This window comes from Mus caroli, unplaced genomic scaffold (genome assembly GCF_978045245.1).
Source record: "Mus caroli unplaced genomic scaffold, Mus_caroli_1 scaffold_9, whole genome shotgun sequence".
NCBI classification, from domain to species: domain Eukaryota; kingdom Metazoa; phylum Chordata; class Mammalia; order Rodentia; family Muridae; genus Mus; species Mus caroli.
Genome location: NW_028227264.1, coordinates 89,216,043 through 89,234,472, shown reverse-complemented (window position 1 = coordinate 89,234,472; position 18,430 = coordinate 89,216,043). Strand labels below are relative to the sequence as shown.

At 41.3% G+C, this 18,430-nt stretch overlaps 1 protein-coding gene across 4 annotated transcripts in view; it reads right to left on the bottom strand.

Annotated features, from left to right (window-relative positions):
* Bltp3b (bridge-like lipid transfer protein family member 3B) overlaps positions 1 to 18,430 on the bottom strand; it is a 76,583-nt gene that overhangs the window by 52,899 nt on the left and 5,254 nt on the right. The window contains exons 2-3 of one of the 4 annotated variants that reach the window (XM_029482446.2): positions 11,958 to 12,091; positions 2,545 to 2,599 (exon numbers count right to left, since the gene is read on the bottom strand). The exons of 2 other annotated variants lie outside the window; for them this stretch is intronic. The gene's annotated coding sequence lies outside the window, so the exon portion shown is untranslated. The remainder of the gene's footprint in view (positions 1 to 2,544; positions 2,600 to 11,957; positions 12,092 to 18,430) is intronic. One more of the 4 variants, XM_029482445.2, reaches the window with a different exon arrangement.

The window sequence follows — 18,430 nt, the reverse complement described above, 5'->3', positions numbered from 1 at the left end:
CAAAAGAACAAAAAATAAACAAACAAACAAACAAAAAGCAAAACAAACACACACACACACCAAAGATACTAAATAATGGGCTGGAGAGATGGCTTGATGCTGCTCTTCTCGAGTACCCTTGTTCAATTCCCAGCATCCACATGGCAATTCACAATCACCTGCACCTCCAGTTCCAGGAGATCTAACGGTCTCTTCTGACCTCCCTGGGCACCAGGTGTGCACAAGGTGTACACCCCCCCCCACACACACACACAGGCAAAAACCTCATACATATAAAATTAATTTTTAAAAATTTACAAATATTAAATAACATGCTCACTGACATACAAAGGACTAGGGCCAGGAACTGAACACAGGTGGTCTGGTTTCTCAAGCTTTAACAATGATAATAAAGAAATGTAAATGAAGAAAATATCTAATAAAAAAAGAAATACTATGCTGTTAAAAAAATAAAATTTGAGTCAAAAACCTAAAAAAAAAAAAAAAAAAAAAAAAGATGATAGATAATAAAGAAGCCAGAAATACACACTGGAAATCAAACAAAAAGTGCTGGTCAAACTGGATGCCTGATGTAGAAGAATATAAATAGACCCATACTTATCACAAACAACTCCAAAGGGATCAAAGACCTCATCCTAAAACCAATACACTGAGCCTGTTACTAGCTCTCTGAGTTGAGTTTATGAAGTTGGGTGAGGAAATGTCAGTGGACCAGAAAGTCCATCCAATGCTCGGCATCCTAGTCACAATCAGAAACAACACTTCCCTACGTGAATAGGTGGGATTTTTTTCCACTTTGGAACACAAAAATGTTCCCCCTTATACATTAAGAGCAAATGTACCAAGTATATGCAGATGCCTGGAAAAGTTATAGCTGGTTGTGAGCCTCTGATGCGGGTGCTGGAACTGAACCTGAGTCCTTTATAAGAACAGTATACCACCACTCCCCACACACAACTTCTTCTTTTATGAAGACAGTCTCTCCATATGGCTCTGGCTGGCCTGGAACTCACTATGTAGATCAGACTGGTCTCAGACTCACAGAGATCCACCTGCCTCTGCCTCCTGTGCTGGGATTAAATGTGTGCGTCAGCATGCCCAGCTTATGTGCCCCTCAGGAAATAATGTCAACCCTTCAAGCCTGCCTTGTATTAGAAACTGCTAACTTCAACTACACTTCTACCTATAAGACCAAGTGAAGAATGTACATCAAAAATATGCTTCAGTAACTAATTCCTTGAAGATGACCCTGTACCATGTAGAAAGGGAATGATTTCTGGCCAGATGTCTATCTTCTTCAGGGCACATGGACCATATCTTTTTGAAGAACTAGAAGAAAATGTAATAAACTCAGAGCTCTTCCTGATTCCCTTTTAATTGCTTACAAGGCACTCGGGGGTATCAGTGTTCCTTTTTTCTCTTGCTTTGATTTAATTTTTGCAGTCGGCCTATCCTCAAACTTACTATGTAGCCAAATATGGCCTTGGACTTCTGATCCCTGTTTCCTCCTCCCATGCACTGGGATGGCAGGTGTGTACTACCACACCAGGCTTATGCAACACAACAAGCACTTTATTGTCTAAACCTGAAGTCCCAGCACTCTCAGACTGGGCCATGAGTTTGAGGCCAGCCTGAGCTACTTAGTGATATCCTGCTTCAACATTTTATTTTTTAAATAAAGTAAGAAGAGGGAAAAACCTAAGTTGAAATAAATTGAAATAAATTAATTTATTTTAAAATGCTGTAACCACACTGAAAGCAAAGTGAGAAAAGAAGACTGGGAGGAGGGAGGAGGAGGAGGGACGAGGAGCAAAGAGGGGGAGGGCACAGACCCAGACTAACCAGAACAACTCATAGCACACACATGAAAGCTGACAACTCGGACTTGCAGGGAGAGGGAGGCTTAGGACTTAGTTCTTCGCTTTCCGTAAGGAGTGTTTATAACTTCCGTGCAGATGAAACAACCAAGTACAAAAAGAAAAGTCTAGCAAAAAGTGAAGATGGCAAGGCTCAAATCATATGTAATTCACAGCATACTGGTTTCAGTTTATAACAAAGGGTGAAATTCTGCAAGGAGCCTGGCCTGATAATGAGACACAAACAGGTCTGAACCAGTTCAGCCACACACATCTCTCTGATGCTCAACTGGCTCATCCGTAGAACAGAAAATAAACACATTAACTGATCTTCAGTGTGGCTTGAAGCTAGGTGCTAGGTAAATCATCCAGAGCCTCTCACGCCCACCTCTCTACTGTCTATTCAACTACAAATGCTACCACTAGTCTGCTGATCAGAGGACTATCAGAAGTTTCTACTTTCCCAAGAGGACTTGAAAACTGCTGAGCGATGAAGCTAAGCCTGTAAATACTAATACTGCTCTTCATTCAGCTATTCTGGGTAGTTTATAGTAGATGGACACACACAGGTGACTATCACATTCACAGTTACACAGCAGCTGGTTTCTTACTAAGTATCGTATAGTCTAAGCTATACATTTTCTATTGGTTTATTTTACATATATTTCACTTACATACAAATGCTTACCAATCACGTAATATCATGCTTCAGGAAGTGATTTTTCAGCCATATTTCTGTGAGACTAAAAGAGGAATGCAGACTTTGGTTAAGTGTATATTGTGTGTTTCCCAGTCTGCATGAGCAGAAGACTACAATGAAGTCTTACAGCATGGAAGAACGAGTGCTGCTGTGGGAGTCTCCTTCCTAAGGTTCCATTTGCAGTTCCCAGATAGGACAGTAATTCTCATGAACAGTAACAAGGAAAGGGTCATAGTACTGAACTTGACTCAAAATAGAACACATCATAATCTGAAATCAAGTAAATTATTTTAGCTTACTGAATAATCACTAAATATTTAAAACTAAAGTGTAAAGGGGGGGAGCATGATAACTACCATGATAACTTAAACTTGTGAATATTTATTTGGAAGGCAGATAAAAGAGAAGAAGGGAACCATAAAAACCTAAGAAAGAAAGTGTGTTAACAGGAACGCAGATGATCATAAAGAAGAAAACTGGCCCAAATATGTCGAAGTTGAAACAGCTGCGCAGACGGGAGTCACAGGATGTGCTAAAGATAAAGGCAGCACAACTCTTACTCATTTCCTTTTCTTTTCTCTTTTTTTCAATGTTGAGACTATAACCCAGTCCCTCGCCTATGCTCGACGAGTGTTTGAACCACTAGCTTCAGCCCCAATAATTACTTAGAGAACTCAAATTACAGACTAAAATTTCAATATTATGTCAACATTATGGCAAGCACAGTGGCTTATTATAAAACTATATGGGCGGGCTGAAGAGATGGCTGAGTGGTTAAGAGCACTGGCTGCTCTTACTGACAGCCTAGGTTCAGTCTCCACATGACAGTTCAAACTAACTATCTCTAACTGCAGCTCTGGGAGATCAAAAACCCTCTCCTGGCTTCCACGAGTGCCAGGTACATTTGTGGATATGCCGTACCCAGATATACATACCTGCAAAACAGCCATGCACAAAAAATAAAGTTAGAAAAAATAGAAGTATATGGCCGGTGAAATAGCTCGGCAGGTAAAAGTACTTGCCACCAAGCCTGACAGCCTGAGTTTATCACCTGAAACCCACTTGTGGACGGAGAGAACCAACTCCCACAAGTTGTCCTCTAACCTCAACACACACACACATCCACTCTCCACAATAAGTGTTTTTAAAAGTATACATGAATCATGTTTCTACCACTATAACAAACAAATGTTAAGATGAATGTACATTATTAGCTATCATATTTCTTAAAGGTTTGTTTATTTTCTATGTGCATGAGTGTTTTGCCAACATGAATGTCTGTGTACCACATGAGTGCCTGTGCCTGTTAAGTCAGAATGGGGTACTGCGTCCCCTGGAACTTTGCAGATGCAGACAGCATGAGCTAATACACGCATGGGTACAGGGAACTGAATCTGGGTCCCCTGTAAGAGTAAAAATAGCTTCTATTTTAACAAGCATCTCCTTTTTTGTTTGTTTGTTTGTTTGTTTGTTTGTTTGTTTTTTCGAGACAGGGTTTCTCTGTATATCCCTAAGCTGTCCTGGAACTCACTCTGAAGACCAGGCTGGCCTCAAACTCAGAAATCTGCCTGCCTCTGCCTCTGCCTCCCAAGTACTGAGATAAAAAGGGTGTGCCACAACTGCCCGGCAACAAGCATTTCCTTTAATCACACATAATATATGAAAACAAATTTACTAGCTTCTTAGTATAGCAAAAATGTCCAAACTTCAGCACTAAAATTTACAAGCAAATGTGTCTTATTTAAATCACACATTTTACAATCAACGCATAATTACTAGAGTCTAAATTATGTCTACAACACTGCATTAAGTAATGGTTTAGGGAAAACAAAGGAAAGTGCTGCATAGTGGAAGATGACCTTAATCTCATTTGCCCAGAGAGCGCATCATAACCACAGGCCAAGTAAACGCGTGCACGCCTCCGTTTCCTTACGTGCAAAGGGAGGTAACAGAAGCTCCTTGGTAGAGTAAGTCTGAGGATGTCCAAGTTAGCACATGTGACATGCTAGAATGAGCCCCAACACACAGTAACTGGGTGAGTGTCAGCACGATCAATACTGCCATAAGGTTTGAAGAACATGAACACTGCACAAATTACATCGCAATTTACCCTAATTTTCTTTACAAATGTTTTGGGCTTCATGAAACTACATGGAATACACCTTAACTTAGAAGACATACATTTTTACATCTGATATTACATACTATAAATCTTAATTATATTTATATCCATTTTCATCAAATTGGTTTTGCAGTCTCATCACAAAAACAAAGGTCTCCAGGGCGGTGCATGCCTGTAACCCAGCACTAGAGAGGCTAAGGTGAAGGATGAAGAATTCAACAATGGCCTAGACAGGGGGACTTAATCAGAAAACATGAAACATGGGCTGGTGAGGGCTCGGTAGGTAAAGCCCCTGACCCTACACTTGAAGACTGGAATTCCATCCCTGGAACCTCAAAGTGAAAGAAGAAAACTGACTCCCACAAGCTGTGCTCTGACCTCCATGTGCACACACACGCCCCAATACAAAAACAAGTAAACTGAATAAAATATAATAAAAATTTAAAATGAGAACATAAACCCTCCAAATATCACATAGTTATTTATTTGCCAAAGCAACAGAAGGTAGCTATTTGTTAAGTGAACCACATAAGTTAAATAGAGTGTGTGAAGGACAATGTAAAATTCTATGGCTAAAGAGAATACTGGAAAGTTTGCCCTAGTGGGTTATGCCTGTAACTCTTAGGAGATGGAGGCAGAAGGGTCAGAAGTGCAAGGCTAGCCTGGGCTACATGGTTAGTTTGAGGTCAGTCTCTAAAAGGAAAACCAAGCACAAAGCAGAGCAGGAACCTCAGAACGTACATAAGCTTATCCTACCCTCAGAACATCCACACACTTATCCTACGCCTCTGCAGGAACCTCAGGACATACACTTATCCTAACCCCTCTGACGGCTTGCCTCCCTTCCTCCGAGCCACCCCCTCCCATCCACATACCTCCCTCCATGACACCAGTCTAAGATCACCAATAAATGTGCATTTCTCAATATCCTAACTACTCAGAAGGCATCTTTCTGACTGCTGTGCTCACGTGTTCATGCCCTGCACTATTCTTACAAAGAGCTCATCCTGGATCTTGAAAATATGTTGTCAAATAGCAAATGTTATAGAATATCTAGTAGTAACTAGAAACAAGAATTTCTGTGTGATTGTATTCACGATATAGCATGAAAGTCTAGATTTTACAGAGAATTTAACAATACATGTTAAACAGTTTAATTTTTTTCTAGTAGTTATTCAAACTGTAGTTCTTAAGTAGGGTCCATATTTTAGCAAACTGTTAGGTGTTTTAAACACAGAAAAGGCAAAATATCACTGCATTGAAAACTGATTAAGTTTAGCCATACAGGAAATAAATTGGGACTGGTGTGGTGGTGCATGCCTTTAATCCCAGCACTTGGTAGGCAGAGATAGGCAGATCTTTGAGTCACAGCCAGCCTGATCTACAAAATAAGTTATAGATCGCAAGGACTACATAGTGAGACCCTCTCTCTAAAAATTTAAATAAAATCACTTCAATTTCGTTATTTTATTTTTGTTAAATTTTTTAAAATTAATATTTATAAGCAAATACTTTTTTAAGATTTGTTTGTTTTATGTACATGAGTAGAGTTTAGCTGTCTTCAGACACACCAGGAGAGGGCCTCGGCTCCCATTACAGATGGTTGTGAGCCACCATGTGGTCTGGGAATTGAACTCAGGACCTCTGAAAGAGCAGCTCGTGCTCTTAACCACTGAGTCATCTCTCCAGCCCAAGCAAATACTTCTTGAGTGACTGCCCAGCACACGTTACTAGGAAACACCACAACATGGAAAGTAACACGTAAAACACTTTGAAATGCGTCTTTAATTACACTTAGTTCGTGTAGAGGTTGACTACACAGCCTCGGGGAGGCAACATTAAATTCTTAGTCTACAGCTAATTACTGATAACAGCTGTGACTGAGAAAGAACCAAATCAACATTTTAGAGCAGGAGCCTCCCAAAGGACTCTTCTCAGTACTGTTCTCAGTTCACCCAAGCTGGACACACACCGACCACAACAGGAGCTCACACTGAGTAGGGAAGTGGAATCCCTACACGGACTCTCAAGACTGTCTGTCTGTCTTTATAAGGATCAAAGCCAACATGGAGCTGAGCGTGTACCTCAGTGGCAGAGCTCTTGTGTGACAAGTTAAGTCCTGAGTCTGGTTCTCCAGCACTGAAAAAGAAAGCCATTACATATGCAGACATATTGAAGTCATTATAAGTCGTTATATAAGTCTGTGCCCCACTGTATTCCTAACACTATTTCTAGAAAAATAAAATGCCTTCAAACCAATGGTCTTTTTGTTTTGTCTTAAGAAAGGGTCTTACTACTGAGAGACCCTGGCAGGCCTAGAGTTCTAGAACTGCCTTCGTAGACCAGGCTGGCCTGGAACTCACAGAAATCTGCCTTCCTCTGCCTCTGAGTGCCACCACACCTGGCTGACAATAGCACATTTTAAAATCAACAAAAAGGGATATTTTTGGAAACTTCTTCCCTAATCTGATAAATTATTTAAATTAAATATTCAATTTAATTATTTTTAAATTATTTTTAATAATTTATATATTTTTATTTTATGTATATTGGTGTTCTAGCTGCATGTATGTATGTATGTATGAGGGTGTCAGAACACCTGGAACTGAAATTATAGACAGTTGTGTGCTACCATGTGTGTGCTAGAAATTGAACCTGGGTCCTCTGGAAGAGTAGCCAGTACTCTTAACCGCTGAGCCATCTCTCCAGCCCCTAAGAACATTAAATCCTTAATCTACAAATTAATCGTATCTTTCACAATCCATGAAATGCATTATACATCCATTAGCATACCTCCAGTGAAGAGTAAGAAACAAATGAGGCTCTTCTGCAGAGACATCCACGTTCTTCTCCTTGAGCAAAGCTATGCCTTTCAGCCTAACCATGCTTTCCTCTACCCCATCCCTCTCTTCTGAAAGGTAACTGCTTCCTTCTCTTTAAAGGGTTCATCTTTACTCTCCTTAGGGAGTGCATCCATGTGTGTGTACACATGCATGTGTGCATGTATGTAGCTGTGTGAAAATGCACATGTGTGCAAAGGTCAAATGATAAATTTCAGCAGTTGGCCCTCTCAAGTTGCCAGGCAAGGTAGCTGGGATTATAGGTGTGTCAACACATGGCCACAGAAAATGATATTTTGAGCTATGTACATTTAAGAGGGTATGTAACATATATAAATTAGAGATTTAAATAAATTTATGTGGCTTCATGACTCAATATTGCTAAGAAACCAATTTTCCCCAAATAGACTTAGATTTAAGATAACTAAAAGTAAAATTTCATTAGGATGGTAGAAATAACATGCTGATTTAAAAATTCCTATAGAGATACAGAAGACCTAAAATAGCTTTCAAAAAGATGAACAAAGTTGGTAGCATTATACAAACTCAATATGTATAAAAAAGATACAGAAACCAAATTAGCCTGATACCAGTGTAAATAAATAATGGATCAATAAAACACAATATAGCTTTCAAAACATAGATCCAAATTTATACTGAATTGATTTCCAACAAATGGACAAAACCAATTCACTGTGCAAAATGATTTTTTTAAGTTAAGAGCCAGGGGCCAGCATATATTAACTATACATAATGGGTTTCACTGGGACATTCTCATACATGTATCTAATTTATTTTGATTCTAGTCACCCCACACCTCCCTTGTTTCCTTCCCGCTCCCACCATTTCCTGCCTTTTCCCAACCAGTTTCTCGTCTACGTTCCTGTCTTGTTTTGGTTTTTGGTTTTGGCAGCCCAGTGAGTTAAATAAAGGTTGCTTACAGGAGCACGGCTGACAGACTATCTACAGAAGTGTGGGCATCTTGCCTGTGGCTACACCACTGAGGAAAATCTCCCTCTGTCCACTCTGCTTTGCAATCTCAATTTACATTGTTTGCTCAGCATGGTTATTTTTGTAAATGCTAGAAAATAAAACAACTTTGAATGGCCAGTTTTCAACATAAGCACTTAAAGCACAGAAGAGGGTAGGGACCCATTGACTACATGCTGTCTTCTATGCACAGATATATTTTTTTCAGCTTGCAGGACTATTTTCAAAAAATATGAAAATGGTTCTAACACTAAAAATAGGGACCAGTTATTAAAATCGGGATGGGGTATCTAGACTGTTGACTGGCAAAATTCTACACTTAACCTTCATAGGAAAGCCCAGCAGACTCTGCAGCAACTTGAACAGTGAGACACAGTCACTGATCATTCTTAGAGAAGAGCCTGACACACATCACCACAGTGTGTGACAGTGCCACTATGTGCCATAGACAATGCCATACAAATGAAAATAGGAGGAAAAGGGGGCTGGGAAAGAGTGCTCGATTGCTGGTAATAAAGAATACAACTTTAGCTGTCCAGTGGTGGCACACGCCCCCCAATCCCAGCACTCGGGAGGCAGAGGCAGGTGGATTTCTGAGTTCGAGGCCAGCCCGGTCTACAGAGTGAGTTCCAGGATAGCCAGGGCTACACAGAGAAACCCTGTCTCAAAAAAACAAGGGAAAAAAAAAAGACAACTTTGGGAAAGCATTCCCTGAGACATGCTTATTTAAGAGAAAGTTTCTACTCGGAAAATGAGACAGAGGACAGAGGCAGTAAGTAATAAGGTCAAGGTTTATAAAGGGTCACATACAATGGCCATATGCAGATGTATTGTAATATAGAACAGTATACCATAGTATAAGACATTTTCATTAGAAAAAAAATGGTGTATTGGGGACTTTTTGGATAGCATTGGAAATGTAATTGAGGAAAATACCTAATTAAAAAAAAAATGGTATACCTTGAGAAACATAAACAAGCAGGAAGGACTTTTATTTTACAAGACTATCCTTTCTTCCCAGGAATCAGTTTCTCATGGTCTCAGTAGATTGACTGTGGCTCAATGTAGGTGGGAGGAGAATCAAATAAAGACATGCAAGCTGATGGACTCTCGGCCCCATTGCCACCCCAAGAAGTTGACTTTCATCAACCTGTGAGCTGAAGCTCAATCTTAAGAATTCTTTGAGGCCAGAAGAAATGGTGCACGCCATTAATCCCAGCACTCAGGAGGCAGAGACAAGAGGACTTCTGTGAGTTTGAGGCCAGCTTGGTCTGCACAATGAGTCCAGGATACACAGGTCTATGTAGAGAAACCCTGTTTCAAAACAAACAAAATTCTTTGAGGGAAAAAAAATCTGTTATAAACAACTTTTTCTTGAAAACTTCAACATGAACCATTAAAAGATTTAGCAAAATCTTAAGTAAGATTAGCTCCAAAACAGCTCTCTGGTAACAGAGCTAAGGATAAAATAAAAAACTGTTAAGGCCAGAAGGAAAAGAGAACATTTAGTTGCAGAAAACTGATACAAAACTGATAAATCTGGGTAGTGAGAGCAGAGATGCTCCGACATGTGCCAGGCAGTCTGCCTGCCCTAACTTCAGAACAAGATGACCTCAGCAGTCAGGCTGCTGGGATGCAGCCCGTGCTGCTTTTGCCAAAGTCCCAGGTTCAGATCCTCAAACTGTCTTCACTCGGCTGCAGGAATCGCTGCTGCTCCTCTGGGTCCACAGTTACTAGGGACACAGTGTAAACACACATACACACAGGAAAAACACTCACATCAAATACAACAAGTAAATCTTTATAAATGTAACAGGCATCTACTAAACAGGACTCATGACTGAGTCAGGTGAGGAGCTAATCTGGGTCATGAGGCACAAGCTGTAATCCGGCTACCCAGGAGGCTAAGCAAGCTCAAGACCTGGCCTAGGATGCAAAGAAAGTTCAAAGGTCTGCCTGTCTAGAAAACCTAGTGAGATATTGTCTCAAAAACAGAAATAAAGCTCAAAGGGCTAGAGCTTACTGGTAAAGCACTTACTTAGCATACATGGGGTGCTAGGGTCTACCCCCAGAAATGGGAAGAAAAGCAAAGCATAGGGAGGTAATGAAAAAGAATTAACCCTGGAAATAATGAGTACTGACACACAGTGCTCTCACGGTGCTGAACAGAGGTCAGTAGGTAACAGTGCTGGCTACTCTTTTGGAAGGTGCTGGTTCAACTCTCAGCACTCCACGTGACTATTCAGAACCATGTATACCCTCAGTTCCAGGAGACCAGCTACTCTCTTCTGGCTTCCATGGGCACCAGGCACAAACATCGTTCTAAGACAGACATGCAAGCAAAACACTTATACATATAAAATAAATACATCTTAACAACCGAAAACCAGAATACAATCATAACAGCTCATCTTCAGTAAGATGAGCACTGACCAGCAGACGCTATGTTAAAGAGGGGCAATGGAGAAAATGCACCAGATTGTGGTTGGACTATACTTCCTGAATGCCTGACCCAGACGACTTAATGAATGTATACACAAGATCAGAGTCTTCCCTGAATGCCTTTATAAGCAAACAAACAAATAAACAAACACCTTAATTGCCACTACAGCAAAATGAATTTCAAACATTTTTAAAAGTTTGTCAATTTTGCAGTGAGATCCAGATTTCTAAGTGCCTACAGAGGATCAAGAGGAGCAAGAATGGCAAACAAGACCATCGTGACAATAAAACACTTACTGACTGTTCCATTAGTCTGAACTATGTAATGAGCTGTATATGTCACTGGTTTGGTTTTTTTTTTTTCTTTTTGGGGGGGGGGTTGTCTTTTGTTTGGACCTGGCCCTCGAGCACGTGTGTGTGTCTGTGTGTGTGTTATCTGATATCCCAATTAGCTGGAGCTATGTGCAGGTGGCATAACTCACCACTGATGATAAATCTTCAAATGAGACGCAGAAGGTAAGACAGAACCATGAAAAGGCTGCCCCACTGCAAACAGAACCATTCCCATGATTATGACTATTTAAATGATACAGATCAAAATGGATATTAAACACAAAATGATCTCTTAAGGCCTTCAATGGAGAATGAGAAGTGACCAAAACATTTTTATGATCAAAAAAAGTCTTTAGACCTTAGTAATCACATTAGACTAAGAAGCCATACACATTAAAACATCAGATCCTAGTTACTATTGCCCAATACCTGGCTGTAAATTATCAAATTCCCCTTGCGACATCAGAAAAGGATGGTGACAACTTTCTGAGTTGCCAAACCTTGTCAAAAAAAAAAAAAAAACAAAAACAAAAACCGGACATTCTTCTAAAGGAGGACTTACATGAACTTGTGAACTTGTAGCTATCTACTTCTTTAAAAATGAGGTCATCTTTATGTGGGGCACAATCCGTGCTTACAGAAAGGAAATGAAAAGTGGGGAAGAGAAGTATTACCTGAGGGACAAAAGGTCCCTATTCCTGGAGAAAGCAAGCAGTCAGCTGCCAGGGTTCTTAGACTCTTCTGGTACTCACTTAGCTGATTGTGCAATTCACAGCACACCAATCTCCACCACAGCCAGCAGGGAACGCTGTAGGGAATGGGGACACAGGGGACACAGAAGGGGGCAAGTTTAAGGGAAGGAAGGAAGAGGAGTGAAATATTCAGCTGTGATGTGCTTACAAGAACAGTTGTATCTCACACCAGATCATCTGCAGGCAGACACTGCGTACATCTGCAAACACACTAACCACGTAGGGGTTCCTCACCCTCTCCACCACTGTCATGACTCTCCTCTGGTACCGCTACTTTTAAATGCATATAAAAGCACCAAGAAAAATGAGATTGCTATGTGGAATAAACCTTATGTAAAGGCTGCACTGAATAACTTAAAATTAAATAAATAATTCATTATATAAAACTAGCAACCTACAAATACAAATTACCACATCAGTTGAACTGCCCAAATCAGTGAAAACTGTAGTTCTTATCTCTGAATTCTGAAGTATACATAACATACCAGCACTTGGGAGGCAGAGACAGGCGGATTTCTGAGTACGAGGCCAGCCTGGTCTACAAAGTGAGTTCCAGGACATCCAGGGCTATACAGAGAAACCATGTCTCGAAAAACCAAAAAAAAAAAAAAAACAAAACAAAACCCAAAAACATTACCTATAAAAAATAGTCCAGCATCAGTACTGCCAGTACTCAGGAGGCAGAGGCAGGGGAATTGCTGTGTGTTCAAGACCAATTTGGGATACAAAGTGTGTTCCAGGTCAGCCTAAAATATGGTACCGAGCCCTCTGCATCTTAAAGAAGGAAAGGAGAGAGAGAAGAAGAGAGGAGCAAAGAAGAAAAATAACTCATAAACCAAAGAATATTCCAGTAATGAACTATATTTGTATATCCAAGTGTCTTAAAGGGTCTGGAGAGATAATAAGATGTTAACACTGACTGCTCTTTCAGAGGACCCAGGTTCGATTCCGGGCACCTATGTAGTGGCTCACAAGTGTCTGTAAGTCCAGTCCCAGGGAATCTGAAACCCTCTTCTGGCCTCCAGGAATACCTCAAGTATGTGGTACACAGGCAAAACATTTCATAAACATAAAATAAAAATAAATAAAATCCTAAGAAAATCTTTAAAAAGTAAAGTATATTAGAGAGCTAATTTAGTGCCAAAAAGTTTTAATCTAAATTCTCTGAATGTCAGGCAATTTTTTAAATCTACCAAAAAGGTATTGAGAACAAGCAATTTATATTCTATGCACACATACACACAGAAAGAAACAGACAGACAGACAGACAGACACACACACACACACACACACACACACACACACAGAGGCATTACTTGCTTCTCTGGTGCGTACAGAGGCCAGAAGAGGGCACCAGATTCCCTCAAGCTGGAATTAAAGATGGCTGAGGACCAGTGGGTGGGTGCTGGGAACTGAAAAGAGCTCTGTATGAAGAACAGCTGGTGCTCTTAACTCCTGAGCCATCTCCCCACTCAGATAAACTTATTTCTCTAGACTAATAAATGTGTTTCTGAACAACTTTTACATTCAGTTTCTACTGCAGAGGCTAAAGGAGCAACGACAGACAACACCACAGTCAGTCACTGGACTTGACCATCGAGACATTCTGTCCATAAAGAGAATGTAACCACAGAACTAAGGACAATTGTTTTAATATACATGCATGCATGCATGCATACATACACATAAAATAAAAACCACTCAAGTCTTAAAAATGAAGATCAGTAAAGACTAGCTTCATTAAAACTGCTCACAGGAAATGTTCTTGTAAGATGAGGCCTGAGAGACAATCTGTCCTAAAGGGAGGTAAACAGCCTTATTTATAATAGCCAGAAGCTGGAAACAACCCAGATGTCCCTCAACGGAAGAATGGATACAGAAAATATCGTACATTTACACAATGTACTACTACTCAGCTATTAAAAAGAACTTCAGCAGGAGAGATGGCTCAGTAGTTAAGAGTACTGAGTTCAATTCCCAGCATCACATGGGGGCTCACAACCATCTGTAATGGGATCTGATTGCACACTGCTGGTGTGTGTGCAATCTGTGTGCACTGAAGACAGCTACAGTGTACTCATATAAAATAAAATAAATAGATCTTTAAAAAAAAAAAAAAAACTTCACAAACTTTGTAGGCAAATGGATGGAACTAGAAAATATCATCCTAAGTGAGGTAACACAGACCCAAAAGGACATGCATGGTATGTACTCACTGATAAGAGGATATTAGCCCAAAAGCTCAGAATACTATGATAAAACTCAGACCATAGGAAGCTTAATGAGAAGAAAGGCCAAACTGTGGGTGTTTCAAATCCACTTAGAAGCGGGTAGAAAATAAACCCCGGGGGGGGGAGGGTGGAGGAGAAGAGGGAATGGGGGTGGGAGAAGACCAAGTATGGAAAGAGACAGAAGTCCAGAGGGCCAGAAGGAATACAAATAAGTAGCAGTGGAGGTTGGGAACTTGGGGAACCACTAGAAAGTCCCAGACACCAAGGATGTGAGTGGCTCCCAGGACCCAATGGGGATGGTGTAAGCTGAAATACACAACAGCTGGGAGATAGAACCTGAAGAGATTGCCTCCAATAGACAGACATGGTCCCCAGTAGAGGGATGTGGCCACCCACTGATCTCAAAATTTTTAACCCAGAATTTTCTCTGTCTAAAGGAAATGAAGGAACAAAAATGGAGCAGAGACAGAAGGAAAGGCCATCCAGAGACCACCCCACCGTGGGATCCATTCCATCCACAGACACTAAATCCTGACACTACTCCTGATGCCAAGACGTGCTTGCAGACAGGAGCCTACTATGGCTGTCCTCTCAGAGGTTCTGCCAACACCTGCCTAAGACAAATCCAGATACTCACAGCAACCATTGGACTGAGCCTGGGGACCTCAATGGAAGAGTCAGGGGAAGAGCTGAAGGAGCTGAGGGAGATTGCAACCCCTTGGGAAGAACAGTATCATCTAACCAAACCCCTCAGAGCTCCCAGGGACTAAACCACAAACCAGAGAGTACACATGGAGGGACCCATGGCTCCTGCTACATTAGTAGCAGAGGACTCTCTTATCTGGCATCGCTGGGAGGGGAGGCCCTTGGACCTTTGGAGGCTTGGTACCCTAGAGAAGGAGGATGCTAGAGTGGTGAGGCAGGAGTGGGTAGGTAGGTGGGGGAGCACCCTCTTAGAGGCAATGGGGAGGGGGAGCAAGTGGGAGGTTCATGGAGGGGAGAGATTAGGAAGAGGGATAACATTTGAAACGTAAACTAATAATGAATAAATTTTAGAAAAACAAAGCAAAACAAACAAAAAGAAGTAGGAGAAAAGTGAAGTATTGAGAGAAGGAGGATCATGAACCAATTGGATGGCCTCAACAACAAAAAGCCACTTTCATTGTTACTGCCAGACTAAATGGTTGCATGCTCTAAATCAGGTCACAAATTTAAGAAGGGAGGGCATTTCTACTTCATAATGAACAGATACAAATTACCATTCAAAACCAAACTTCCGGTCTCTGACAGCCTGCTCCCCCAGCAGCCACCTCCAATGCAGTTCATGGCAATCCCATCTTGTCAGTGGCCTCCATTACCACTCTTTTTTTTTTTAATTAATCTTTTTTATTAGGTATTTTCCTCATTTACATTTCCAATGCTATCCAAAAAGTTCCCAATACACTCCCCCCCACTCCCCTACCCACCCACTCCCATACCTTGGCCCTGGCTTTCCCCTGTACTGGGGCATATAAAGTTTGCCTGTCCAATGGGCCTCTCTTTCCAGTGATGACATACTAGGCCATCTTTTGATACATATGCAGCTAGAGTCAAGAGCTCTCGGGTACTGGTTAGTTCATAATGTTGTTCCAACTATAGGGTTGCAGTTCCCTTTAGTTCCTTGGATACTTTATCTAGCTCCTCCATTGGGGGCCCTGTGATCCATTCAATAGCTGACTGTGAGCATCCACTTCTGTGTTTGCTAGGCCCTGGCATAGTCTCACAAGAGACATCTATATCTGGGTCCTTTCAGCAAAATCTTGCTAGTGTATGCAATGGTGTCAGCGTTTGGAAGCTGATTATGGGATGGATCCCTGGATATGGCAGTCTCTAGATGGTCCATCCTTTCATCACAGCTCGAAACTTTATCTCTGTAACTCTTTCCATGAGTGTTTTGTTCCCAATTCTAAGAAGGGGCACAGTGTCCACACTTTGGTCTTCGTTCTTCTTGAGTTTCATGCGTTTAACAAATTGTATCTTATATCTTGGGTATCCAAAGTTTTTGGGCTAATATCCACTTATCAGTGAGTACATATTGTGTGAGTTCCTTTGTGATTAAGGCAACTCTTAATCCATATCTTGTCTGACAGTCAGTGGGGCTCTGCCTTCCAGGTACACCTAGAGACTGACCCTCCGCAACTCCACGGCATCTGTCTACCCTGGTAACATTTTCATTCACCTGCATAGTTAGCTGTCTCCACTGCCTTTCACCTCTTCTCTGTCCTGTTGCTCACACAGCTGACAGTGATCCTTTGCTTAAAAAAAAACAAAAAACAAAACTCTAGTGATTTTTTCCAACCTCGCTTCAGTGTAAAAGCCAGTCACTACCAGTTTCCACATTGATACTGGATATGAGGAAAGTTGGTCCCAGTAAATACAGAAATAAAGCCTGAAACTAGGGGCTGAAGAGATGGCTCAGTGGTTAAGAGCATCTGCTGCTCTTCCAGAGGACCTAGGTTTGGTCCCCAGGACCCACAGGAAGGACAGAAATTCCTGGTGGGTAACAGGTTGTAGAGGAAGGCTACAAGAGACCCTATCTTCTACAATGCCTGTGCTGGCCTCTAACTTACAAAGTAGCAAGGAATGACCTTGAACTCCCTGAGTTCCCTTCTCTATATGACACACACTAGGACTGTAGACATGTCCTGCCAGGTCTCCCCATCTCAAATGTGGCACCCTAGGTAGCCCTCAGGGCCCTAGTCAAGCACTCAAGATCTGAAGTTGGAGAACCCACATCCTTTGTCCCCAAAGATCTTTAAAAAAAAAAAAGATTTATTTATTTTAGGTATATATGAATACACTGTAGCTGTACAGATGGTTGTGAGCCATCATGTGGTTGCTGGGACTTGATCTCAGGACCTCTGCTCACTGCGGCCCCGCTCGCTCACTCCAGCCCTGCTCACTCTGGCCCAAAGATTTATTTGTTATTATATGTAAGTACACTGTAGCTGTCTTCAGACACACAGAAGAGGGCATCAGATCCCATTACAGATGGTAGTGATCCACCATGTGGTTGCTGAGAACTGAACTCAGGGCCTCTGGAAGAGCAGTCAGTGCTCTTAACCACTGAGCCATCTCTCCAGCCCCCGAAGGACTTTTCTTTGTACTTTAACACGATCTGGATGTTTTTGTTGTCAGGTGGGGATCAAACCCAGGGTTTCAAGCAGGCCAAACAAGCCCCTCACCACTGAGGTGCACTCTCCCCAGCGTGGCCTGTGTTTTCTTTCCTGCTCCACTCTATTTCACCTCACTGGAGGCCTCAACATATTTCAAAATAACAAGCAAGCTACCACCATCAGAACTGTTTGCGTTGGCTCCCACCACCCCTTTCAGGTCTTGTGAAATACATTCCAGTTGAACATTCCTGACCGCCAACAATGGGGACTAACTACGAACCCCATTCCTATCTTCCTACCCCCTTTCTGTTACTTTTTAAAGTGCATTTAACACCCTGTTACATGTTTGACTGTTTACTATTTATTAATTACCTTTATCCTCTGATTAAAATGTAACACCATGAGTGTGGGGGCTTCTATCACTTTTTCTCATTGCTATGTTCTCAGTAGTACAAAGCAGGCATCCAGTAACTTATTTGTTAAAAAAAAAAAACAAAAAAACCTAGTACAGCTAATGTCAACATACATGTATTACTAGGGATTATATTAAAATGAAAAAGCAAAATTACTTTTAAATAATCTCAAATCTTATAAAAGTAAATTCATTTGTAATCTAAAAAGTAACCAAGTTTTCTCTCAGTTGCCTAGTCTAAGTAAACCAACTCACAAATTTCATACAGCAATGTAGTTTAGAAATAAGCTAAAACCCCTATTTATGCTTCCTAGAACAGAACAGGATCAACTAAAATCATCCTTGCATCTGTAATGATCAATATGTAGTGTGTGTGTGTGTGTGTCTGTGTGTGTGTGTGTGTCTGTGTGCACACGCTCATAATCTGAAATGTACACATCCCTACAAAATGTCAAGCTTTATTACAAAATGTGGGCCTGAGGTCCAGGCTCAAGCCTGAATTTATAGCACTTGGAAGCTGGAGGCAGGAAGATCAAGAGTCCCAGACAAGGGCTGATGAGATGGCCCAGTGAGTAAGAATGCCTGCCACCATACCCA